At 33.0% G+C, this 12,090-nt stretch overlaps 1 protein-coding gene across 39 annotated transcripts in view; it reads right to left on the bottom strand.

Annotated features, from left to right (window-relative positions):
* Rims2 (regulating synaptic membrane exocytosis 2) overlaps nucleotides 1–12,090 on the bottom strand; it is a 427,098-nt gene that overhangs the window by 215,065 nt on the left and 199,943 nt on the right. The gene's annotated exons all lie outside the window — the stretch shown is intronic.

Below are 12,090 nucleotides of genomic sequence, written 5' to 3'. Positions count from 1 at the left end.
AGACAAATCCTACACAACAAAAGTCTGAAGGAATAAAAAAAAAGGCTAATAATAAACAGTAATACAAACCAAAAAATACTTGACTATGCTAAAAAAGGAAAAGACTATATCCCCAGGCACAGAAATTAACTCCTGCAACCCTAGCTACTCTAGAGGTAGAAATTGGAAAGATGGTGGTTAAATGCCAGCCTTAACAAAAAAATTGTAAGACTCTCATTTCAACCATTAAAAAAGCTGGGTTCTAGTCCAGGCCAACTTGAACAAATATACAAGATCCTCTTTGAAAAATAACAAGTGTTGAAGCTGTGGCTCAAGTGGTAGAGAGGCCTGCCTAATCAGTGCAAGGTCCTGAGTTCATATCCAACTGCTGCCAAAAAAAAAAAAAGCAATCTAAAAATTATGTCTTTTTCTCATGTTATTAGCTTTTCATGCTAGACTAAAGACATGAGTTTGTTCTTCAAACATTAAAACATTATAAAACATTTTAAAAAAACATTAAAATTTTAAGTAATGATATGCCAATAATCATTAGTTCAAAAGTGAAATAAATACTATTAATGGAATGTATATGATGATACTTTTTATAGTTACGGGATTCCCTCAAAAACTTGAATGGTTAAAAATGGTTACATAGCCGGTGCCAGAGGCTCACTCCTGTAATACTATCTCCTCAAGTGACTGAGATCTGAGGATAGCAGTTCAAAGCTAACCCAGGCACGAAAGTCCGTGAGACTCTTATCTCCAATAAATTATTCAGAAAAAGTCAGAAGTGATGCTGTAAATCAAGTGGCAGAGTGCTAGCCTTGAGCAGAAAGAGGCTCAGGGACAGTTCCCAGGCCCTGAGTTCAAGCCCCAAGACCAGAAAAAAAAATTACATAAAAGATATTCTGTGAAAATGGAAATGATTCACTCAACGTTTCTTAGTGCAAATGACTTAAGCTATACTTAAATAACATAAATTAGGATTACTTTAAAATAACATATCAACTTTTGTTCTGACATTGCATCTTTACAAACTTAACATCCTTATTTACTTTAAACTTAAAAGTATTTTTGTTCTAGTGTATACCTGTACATGTTGTAAATTTTCATTTATACTTTGATTTATTTAAAAGTATTTTAATATTTATTGAACACCTTCCATTTGCCTTATTTTGCTAAGCCTTCATGCATGGAAATAAGACAGTGAAACATGCTTACAACAGCATGTAGACAAACATAATTAATCATCAGTAACATGTAGAAATAGATAAAACACTATGAGAGAGCTTATTAAGATCTCATTTAGATGTGGGATCTATAAATACCTTTAAAGTACTGATGTTTAAGATTAGAAATGAAAGCTTCAACCTAGTGGACAAATAAGGCAAGTTGATGAAAAGTGAAGGAAATAGCATTCTAGGAAAAAGTAATATCATGGTACTGTAAAAAGAAAAAGAAAAAGCATGAAAAACTGAGATACCAGTGTGCATGAACCAAGAACCAGAAGGAAGAATACAGAACTGAAAAACAAAGCCAGGCCATGAATTCTGTAAACTGCTTAGCTGAGACCTTTTACAACATATTATAAATTTCAATCATTAAAAAAAAAAACAAGCAAAATAGTAACATATTCTGATTTGTCCTTTAAAATATGAAATCTAGATAAGATCTGGAATCTGAGTTGGAATAACCCAAAAGTTAAAAGACGTTTGCAATAATTTTTTGGAAAGGTGAATAAATAGTCTGAAAAAAGGTGATAGAACTAGACAAGACAAGAGTAAATTGAGAAGTGCTTTATATGCAAAAAAAAAAATTATAGTGTTAAGAAAGGCTGAGGACTAAAGGTCAACTCACAGATTTCTAAGAAAAGACAGTTTTTGAAAAGACTAAAGGAAAAGCACTTTGTATTAGGGGAAGTGATATTTATTTCATAGAATCTAAAATGCCATTGACTTTATGCATCTGAGAACTTCTTATGTACAATGTTTGTTTCTGGACATATTATGTGAAATACTTGAGAGCTACAAAAGCATTTTACAATTCACTGGAATAAATAGAGATGACCACACCAGGCGATATTTTTGTCCCTGGTTAGATGGCTACTAAAAAAAAGTATTTGTGTCTCAGAAAACGTGTTATTCTTTCAAAATACATTCTTGTTACACAGCAAACCATTTATGAATTTGCAAATCACAGGGAAATTTAGAATGAAGTCTTCAAATAAAAAATTTTGACTTATTTACATAAAGATAGAATTCAGCTCATAATCTTCTCTCTCCCTTACACTTGCAACCTACAAAAGGCAGAAATGTGGTTTCTTTATAACCAATGTAAGTGGTTTAACCAATTGAAACTAAAGCAAAAACACCATATTGGATGAAAACGGGTGTCATATGCTACAAATAATTAATAAAAGAGTAAAACTAGTATCGTTGTACTAATTAAATAAGATAAAGTATCTAAGTCATAGAGAAAATAGTACTAAACCATTAATATGTACATCATGCTACTTATCATTTAATATTTTCATCATTTAGTGTATTGATGGAAGCAGGAACCTAAATGGTTATCTTATTTAAACCTTTACAGCAACCACTTGAGCTAAATAGAAATGTTATCTATTCTACAAGAAAGTAAGCTGAAACTTGGTCATTAGTAGCTTATGCTACATAGTAGCTTATGCCTACAATCCTAGCTACTTGTAAGACTCCTATGAATCACATAATATTAGAGCAAAATTTTAATTTTTTCATTCATTCACACATTTTGTATAACATATATTCATTCATTTAGTCCAAAATATTTTTGAGAGACTATCATATGCCAGATGTCAGGTTAGGCATTCAACTTGCCACTTATGCTATCTTTTGAACTAGACAGCTTACTATATTTAGAGCAAAACATAGGACTATTTTAATTTGTCACCCTTAAATTTATAACTATAATGTCAAGTCAGCTTTAATTGTAGCTCTTAAGAGGGATAAGCACACTATTTCCTTGATTCATTGTCTTTTCCATTCTACTAGATAGCTATTTTACATTTTCTCTATCCACAGACCTCTCACATCTTTCCCAATTCTGATTCTCAGCTAGGAGTCCCGCTGCCTTTACCACTCACTCCTCAAGAAATAGAGATAATCCTATGAAACAAATTACACTCTCAGAATTAACCATACTTAACATCCTACGTGTATCTATATTCACATATCTACCTTCCTCCTTATTATGAACAAGCTATCCTAGCTCCTATTGAAGATTCAGTGAGCTGAATCTAATCTTTCATTAAAGATAGGAGAGAAAAAAAAAAAGATAGGAGAGAAATTGTCCTCTCCTGCATCAAGTGATTCTCTCTAAAGAATCACCCCAAAGAACAGATACACTATCTTCTCTTATTTGAAACTAACTCCTTCTCTAGCTAGCATTCTGTTACTGCTTTTGTTTGTTCAAAATGCCTCCCTTTAGATATTTTCTTGAACTTATTTCAGAAGTCACCAGTACTAGTACCTTCTTCTGTATTGCTAAATCAGTGGTTATCAATTCTCATTTGAACCATAAACAGTAACTGGCACAATTAATATTTCTTGAAGTGCTTTCTGTACTTGGGATTCTGGAAAGTCCTGGCTTTTTTCCTACTTCAAAGGCTAGTCCCAATTTCTTTTGTATGTTTTTCCTCAATCCAATCACATTGTAGGTATATTCCAGAGCTTAATCTTGGAATCTTTTTTTTTTTTTCAGAAGAAACAAAGTGAATAGTCTCTTCTACATGTGTAGCTTTAAATATAAAACATTCATTGGCAATCTCCATTTTAGTTATCTAACCTAAACAAGTAACCTCCAGATTGGTATACCTAATGGCTTGCTCACTATCTCCCTTTAGATATCTAGTAGGAAATTCAAGAATATTTAGAAATAAATGGTTCCTGCACATACATAAATATAAATCTCCCACAATTTCTTTGTCAAATAATGGAAGTTCCTTCTACTTGCTCAGATTTTAGCTCAGCAAAAATTCTTGGAGTTATCCTTCACTTTTCACTTAGTCACTAAATCCTATGAAAATTCTGTTAGTTGTACTTCCAAATTATATCCAAAATTTAGACAAAGATTCTCTGCCTATCCAAAATTTAATCATTCATCTGAAATTTCTCCTTGTAAAAGAGTCTGTACTCTTCCTTGTAAAAATCTTTAGCAAAAAACTTTGCTATTAGCAAGAGCATCCCTCTTTGACATTTGATTAGCCTCTATATCAGATCAGATATTCATTTTCCACCACCCCCAGGTTATGTCTGATCATACTAGACTATCTTCAGCAAAAATTTCATTAGATAATTTAAACCAAAATTCTTCTTTATCCCTTATATTTCCTGAGTAACCTTGTACTCCTAATCTGTTACCAACTGAATGCTCTCCAAACCCCTGATCATAAAAAACCCACAATAAATCTGAAGTTGAGCCTAATTACTCTCCCTTAGTGTGATTTTTCCATAGTCATGGTTCTTGTATTTATACTCTTGAATAAAGTGTACCCTTTACTGACTGATATGATACTTTTTACTTTATCATCATCTCTCCACTAATATTAATACCAATTTGGTATAAACAACTAGCATTTATCCTTGGGTATTGTATTTTATTTATTTATTTATTTATTGTATGTAATGCATCTTTTTAAAATTTTTTTAAATTTTATTTTTTTATTGTGAAAATACCGTACAGAGGGGTTACAATTACATGAGCAAGGTAATGAGTACATTTCTTATCAAGCATTGTTGCCTCCTCCTTTGTTTCCCCTTCCCATCCCTTCTCCCCGCCCCCCCCCTCCCACCCCAGATGGATAAAGTTGTAAAGTTCATTTTTCGACATAACATTTTGTTTATCTCATTGTTGCAATGGGTATTTCGCATCTCAGAAGTCTTTTCAATACAGCATCAGATTTATCTTCAAAAAGTAAGTTGGATCAAACTATTTATTACTCAAGACCTTCTAATGGCATCTTATCTCACTTGAGTGAGACAGTACTCCTCAAACTTCTTATAGAGATTTACAAAGTCCTTTTTGATCTGGAACCCTACTGTTTGCTTTGTTTTGTTTTGTTTTGCTTTGCTTTGCTAACTGCTGTAGTCTCTAACACAGAGAGTAATGCTGAGAATATAAATATTCTGAATAAATTAATGAAGTAAGACATCATGTCTAGTCATTTCCATACTTCTTTATGCATGGAACCTCTTTCTTAAAGGAAACCACAAACACAAAAACTGGCCAAGCTGAAGTTTCATTAAAATGGAGCTGAAAATCCACTTGTGAATTAATATGGAAATGGCCTTCCAATTGCCTCAGAGCTTCCCGAAACATTACCACATAAATCTATGCTCTATTAAGAATAGTTTTTAAAATGTTTACTTATTCTTTTGTCTCATATTTAAAAGGAACTAGAAATTTAAGAAAATTAAATAAACTTCCTAACATTACATTAGACTAGAATATGAGCTAGTACATGTATTTTTAATCCTTTACTATTTCCATTTCTTATAAACTACACTATTTGTAAAAGGACAACTAGTAAGTTATTGGCTTCATCAATTTCTCAGTAGCTTGTAAATTTCTTAGACAAAGCAAATTTATCTTTTTCATCTTTGCATATGTCACCCCTTCTCAGTGTCATGCAGTGTTTAGCAAACATTCAGTACTCTATGCTGATTTTATCATATTGTACAGAATATCTACTCTCATCCCAAACCAATGGAACAATTAACTCATTTGTAAGGTCCTTTCTCATAAATCAAGTTACAAATCTCTCTTCCCTATGAATCAAATCTATGTCATGTATTAAACTATTCTTGTGTCTGTCAAATTATACTGCTCTTATTTACTTATCTACTTACTTCCTGAGCAATGATCACTCCACCTTTGTTTTGTTCATGGCATCAGTCAGACAACAGTCATGCAATTAGCTTTTGCTTTTCTGAATTTAAAATATACAAAGCCAAATTTAAAAGTAAGATTGAGAAGGGGTATTATAATAATAATAATGTTCTGAGACTGAACTAAAAACAGTAGGAAATACTTTATGTTTTATTTTAACTTAAAGCAGTATGTTCTACAAATTATTCTTTATTTTAGTTTTATTATTTATTTTAATGGATGTGTATGAGTTAAAACAGGTTCTTACCAAAATCTTATCACATCTTCAAATAACATTAATTCTTTTTAATGAATACTTGTATTATTTGTATTATTTATTTATTATTGTATTTAATAATACAAATATTATTAATTAATTCTAATTTTCCATTCCTGTTATAATTTAAGATGGAACACTTTGTAACCATTAACAAATACATTACAATATGCTAATTGGTTAATAGAGCTCTTATTAAATCAGCAGGTAAGGGTAATTTTTATTCAGCATCCCCAAATCGCTTAATATTTTATATAATATTTGCAAATTGATACTTTAATCAAAGCTCTTAATAGGTTTTAAAGAATACCTTTTCAAAATGGAAATTTTTGCTTTGAAAACTCAATTTTTAGCTAATAATCATTTCATAACACAGTAAAATGCCTCCTTTATGAACAGTAAGAATGAATATGACAGATTTTTTTTAATCCTACAGAAGGCTAACTATTATATTTTCGTACCAATTTTTTGTTTTAAAGTTGAGGTGAAGTATTGTGGTTTAAATTGAGGGCCACACAAATGCTAGGCAAGTGCTCAGTCACTGGGGCCATACCCTTTTCATTTTATTTGATTTTTCAGATAGAGGCTCACAAAGCAATATGTTTTTCTATTCTTTAAAAATTTTTCATCACTAAAATTCTAATAACCATACTAAACATAAAAATGTAGATTTTATCTACTGAATCTTGATTTAAATTAACAGACTCCCATTTTAACTCAAAAGCTAATGTTTCTATAATGCAATTTCAAAAGCTAATTTATAATTTAATTTTTCTTTTAATTATCCATTCACCTACCAAAGCACACTACAACGTATGCCAATCACTAAAATCTGTACGATTATTTTTTAGTACCTACTTGGGTACTAAAGTTTCCATTTAAAATAGCCCTTTTTCCGGGGACTGGGAAGATGACTCAGTGGTAGAGCACTTGCCTTGCATGTTCGAGGCCCTGGGTTTGATTCCTCAGCACCACATAAGAAAAAAAAAAGCCGGAAGTGGCGCTGTGGCTCAAGTGGTAGAGTGCTAGCCTTGAGCTGAAGAGCTGAAGGACAGCGCCCAGGCCCAGAGTTCAGGCCCCACGACCGGACCCAAAAAAATAAATAAAATAAAATAAAAATAAAATAGTCCTTTTTCCAAGGACAAATGACTAACATAGTATTTTATCCCCAATTAATAAGAGAAGTTCTATTTATGTAAAGAGAGAAATAGTCATTCTTTAAAAACAAAACGAAACGAAACCTATAACCCCAGCTACTGAAGAAGTAGACAGCAAGTGGCTTATAGTCCAAGGCTAGCCCAGACAAGAAGTTAGTAAAAACCCATTTCAACAAAGCAGCAAGGCAAAATGAATTTACCTCTCATCCCAGCTACAGGGAAAGCTATAAAGAGGTTTACTGTCCAAGGATAGCCACACACACAAAAACTGAGATCCCACCTTAAAAATAAACAAAACAAACAGGATTCAAGGTACAACGTGGCTCTCATAATATAGAATACTTGTAAGCACACGGCCCTGAGTTCAAACCAGAGTACTGGGGGTTGGGGGGTGGAGGGGAAACAACTTGTGAAGGTCTTAATAAAATAGTTGCCCAAATTTTAAAATAAATTAAATATTCTCAATATGCCAAGTTATTTTTAAAGCACATTGAATCTATTTGGTTTAGAATTTTCTAAATGTCTAAAGTTCCACAAATTAGTACTTTGCTCAGATTTTCAATATATACTATCTTTTCAATACCTTTCTTTACAAATACATATAGTAAATCCAGTATTTAAAGACAAGAAATTTGGTATCAAGCAAGGGGACAAATTTCATTGTTAATGATATCTAAACTCAGGCAAATACGAATCCTAACCTTTCAGAATTTATTTCTAGTACCTTAACACTCATGCTTTGATACAGAAGGTATTTAGGCTATCTTTCCTTCTTCCTATGCTGAGTCTTTTCCCCAAATTGTCCTACCTTCTTATTTTTATTCAGCCCCCACTCACCTTAAAATAAGTAAAGGTGTATTGTACTACTTCTAGAATCTAACAAGGGAAAAAAGCATTTCATAATGTATAGCTTAGGAGACTGCTATATACACATACTCCAAAATTTTTTATCCCAATCTCTACTCAAAAGTTTACAGAGAAACAAAAAAGTTTTCAACATGTAGGGAAAATCAGAGTAAACTCTAGAGCAGAAAGAAAAAAAAGTTCTCTTTAATGAATCTAAGTGCTTTAAAAAGAACTATCTCTCATAACAGAGGTATCATTTGTAAAGTTGGACAATTGACAACAAGACTATATAATGAAAGGTTAAAATGGTGAGTATAATATTAAGATTGAAATGTATCTAATGGAATGATGGAAGCATTGATATTGACCAAGGTGTATTAGATTTATATATGGATTTGTTGAACTGAAAATAAAACATATCTAATAAAGAAAACTCTATCAGCTATAATACATCAATTATTCATTGAACATCTTTTCTAAACCTGTCTTTAAATCTAAAGGAGATGAGGGAGGGATGCAGGAAACATGAGCATCAAGTGATTCAAAAAAATTGAAAAGTAGTAGTTTCAGAACAGCTTTGATTATGATTCACAGTATGAAACTTAAGACAGTCTTCTATATCCGCAGGTTCACCACAGACTCAAAAAACAGTAGACTGAAAAAAACAAATTTAATTGAGCCTGCAGTGAACATGTACAGACATTTTCCCCATCATTATCCACTAACTATTAACAGTGTAAAAGCTACATATACAGCATTGACCTTGTAGTAGGTATCAGATATAGGTATCAGAGGAAGATGTGTACAAGTTATATGCAAATACTATTCCATTTTATGCCTAGAACTTGAGCATTCACAGATTTGGTGTCAGATGAGAGTCTCCTAACTAATCCCCTGAGAATACTGAAGAGTAATTGCATATTTTATACTTTTCAGAACCTACAGTACACACACACACACACACACACACACACACACACACACACACACACACACACACACACACACACACACACACAACAAAAAAAGAAAGAAAACCTTTATAGAACAATCACTACTCTGTGTACTTCTGTAATAGTTTCTAGCTATTCCACTCGATTTTTCTTCTAATGCTTCTTTTTGAAAATGAGAAGAGTAGGAAGTCATTAATTGGAAATACTGATTGTTGCTTTTGGATATCATAATTGGAAGTGGATAACACTTGTATCTAGCAGGTAGAGGCCAGGAATGCTGTCAATCGTCTTGAAATGCCCAAGACAGTTAAAACGCAAAGCTATCAAGGGAAAAAAACTGGGAGAAAATGAGGTAAGAGGTGACACTGTTCAAAAAGAAATGTACTCATTACCTGACTTAAGTAACTGTAATCCCTCCGTACATCACCTTTAAAATAACAATTTTAAAAATAAGAAAAAATACATAGTTATCTAGTGCTGAGGTTAAAAATCTTGCACTAGATTATTCATAAATGAGATCATAAAGCCAAGAGTATAGCTGAAAGTTTATAAAAATACAAACACTACATAAGTAATCTATGCTTTTTGATAATTATCATATATGTTTACATATGCATCTTTGCACACATTAGCTATCATAATTATATATGTGTATATATGTACACATACATATTTATATCTGACAGAGAAGAAAAAAAGGAAGGAGGGAGGGAAGGAAGGAAGAGTTCATTTGACCCTAAATGCTTTTATTCTGATTAACAGATTCATAGGTTTAGAAACAGACTTAGAGTGGTTAAAAATGTGAGACAAAGTCATGTACTTAGTGAAAAACACATCCAAGATTTGATCTCTTAGACTCCAAAACATACATTCTTTCTATTAAACCTCCCTGTCACTCTTGCAAAAATAATGACCAAATCATTCATAGACATAATCCATAATCATTTATCAGGATATGTAGTGAGTGAGAAGACAGATTTTAAATGTGAGTGAAATTCTTTACATTTAAAATAATAACATCCATCCTAAGTGATATGTAAATAAAAAAGTCAAAGTTATCAATTTTCCAAGACAGCTTAAGATAAGAAAAATCAAAATAACCAAAAAACAGCAGAGAAAAAACCTAAGTTGAGCAAAATATAAAATTTTATTGCTAATAGATCAAGAAAGTCTCCTTTACTGGTAGAAGCTATGATATAATAGGGGTTGAAAACAATTATTTTGCTATGATAATATTGCCTCCTGAAATCTAGTTAGGGTTAGCTAAAAGTTTTAAATTACATTACTTCATCCAAATTTACCTAACACATTTGTGAAAGCTTATACATAAGAAAGGAAATGGAAGAGAAAGCTAAAACAATGAAGAAGGTGTTTGAGTTGTAAAACACATTCTTTGGAGTCTGTTTTGTTTTGTTTCGTTGCTGGTCCTTGTGCTTGAACTCAGGGCTATTCCTCAGCTAGCCACAGCTCCACTTTCAGCTTTTGGCTAGTTAACTGGAGTTAAGAGTCTCATGGACTTTCCTGCCAGGGTTGGCTTCAAACCACATATCTCATCTTCCTGAGTAGCTAGGATCTCAGGCATGAGGCATGGGTACCAAGCTTACATATTCATTTTACTATAAATTATTAAAATACCATTGATCTGTCAATTTTTCAATCATATATTTTCAGTACAGTAGAACCTAAGTATTATCACAAGTATATGGGTCTATAGAGACCACCACTAAGGAAAATCTGTGACACCCATAATACAGAGTTCAGTGCTGTACTGCAGATGCTTGGCTCATTTTCCCCATTAAAAGCTATCCAACTTTCATTAAATGTATTGTGCTTGCTTTTGTTGTTGTTGTTGTTGGTCATGGGGCCTGAATTGTGGGCCTGGGCACTGTCCTTCAACTCTTCAGCTCAAGGCTGGTGATCTACCACTTGAGCCACAGCACCACTTCAGGCTTTTTCTGCTTATGTGGTACTAAGGAATTGAACCCAGGGCCTCATGCATGCAAGGCAAGCACTCTACCACTGAGCCACCTTCCCAACCCACATTCTGCTTTTTAACAAAGCTAAAATTATAACTTTGTCACTAAAGCTATGCATCTTACCTTTTCTTTGCTATTGGGGCATCATTTGCTTTTTTGGAAGACATACTGTATTTTCACAAAATTAAATACATGCTCAGTACATGATACAATTATTTCAATACAACTGACAACAACACTGGACTGAGAGCTTCTCCACATCAACTGAACTGTATAAAATGCAAGAAAATTTAAATTTTGTTTTTGTTTTGTGGCCATATGAGGGTTTAAAATTAGGACGTTGTGCTGGACAGGCAGACCTCTACCATAACTACTCCTCCAGCTCATTTTACAGTTTCATGCCTTCCCACACATAAACATTTATGAGCATCAATTCGTTGTTTCCAAATTTCTTTTCCTCTTATTTCTTATTCCTGTTGAATGTGCTTTGTCAAAACCACATATAATAAATATGCAAATAAGAATTTTATTAATACCTGCGCAAATGAATTCTCTCTCTCTACTCTTAGCTATTCTTACCAGTATTTTTTCCTTCTATATTAACTTTAGAAAATAAGATTTTTTTGGGGGGGGGGGTCTGGTCGTGGGGCCTGAACTCTGGGCCTGGGCGCTGTCCCTCAGCTCTTCAGCTCAAGGCTAGCACTCTACCACCTGAGCCACAGCGCCACTTCCGGCTTTTTTCTTTTTGCTTATGTGGTGCTGAGGAATCGAACCCAGGGCCTCGAACATGCAAGGCAAGTGCTCTACCACTGAGCCACCTTCCCAGCCCCGAAAATAAGATATTTTAAATGTTGAAATGGGACTGTGGCTAATATGAAGAGATTATGTGGTATGCATCTTTATAATTATTCTTCCTAATTAGGAACATGAACTTCCAATCACATCTTCTTTTACATTACTCAGTAAAAGTTTATGAGTTTTCCTATAAGGTCCATTAT

Source organism: Dipodomys merriami, unplaced genomic scaffold (assembly GCF_024711535.1).
Source record: "Dipodomys merriami isolate MVZ:Mamm:240054 unplaced genomic scaffold, mDipMer1.0.p SCAF_4, whole genome shotgun sequence".
In the NCBI taxonomy this organism is placed as follows: domain Eukaryota; kingdom Metazoa; phylum Chordata; class Mammalia; order Rodentia; family Heteromyidae; genus Dipodomys; species Dipodomys merriami.
This window is presented reverse-complemented; position numbering and strand designations above follow the sequence as displayed.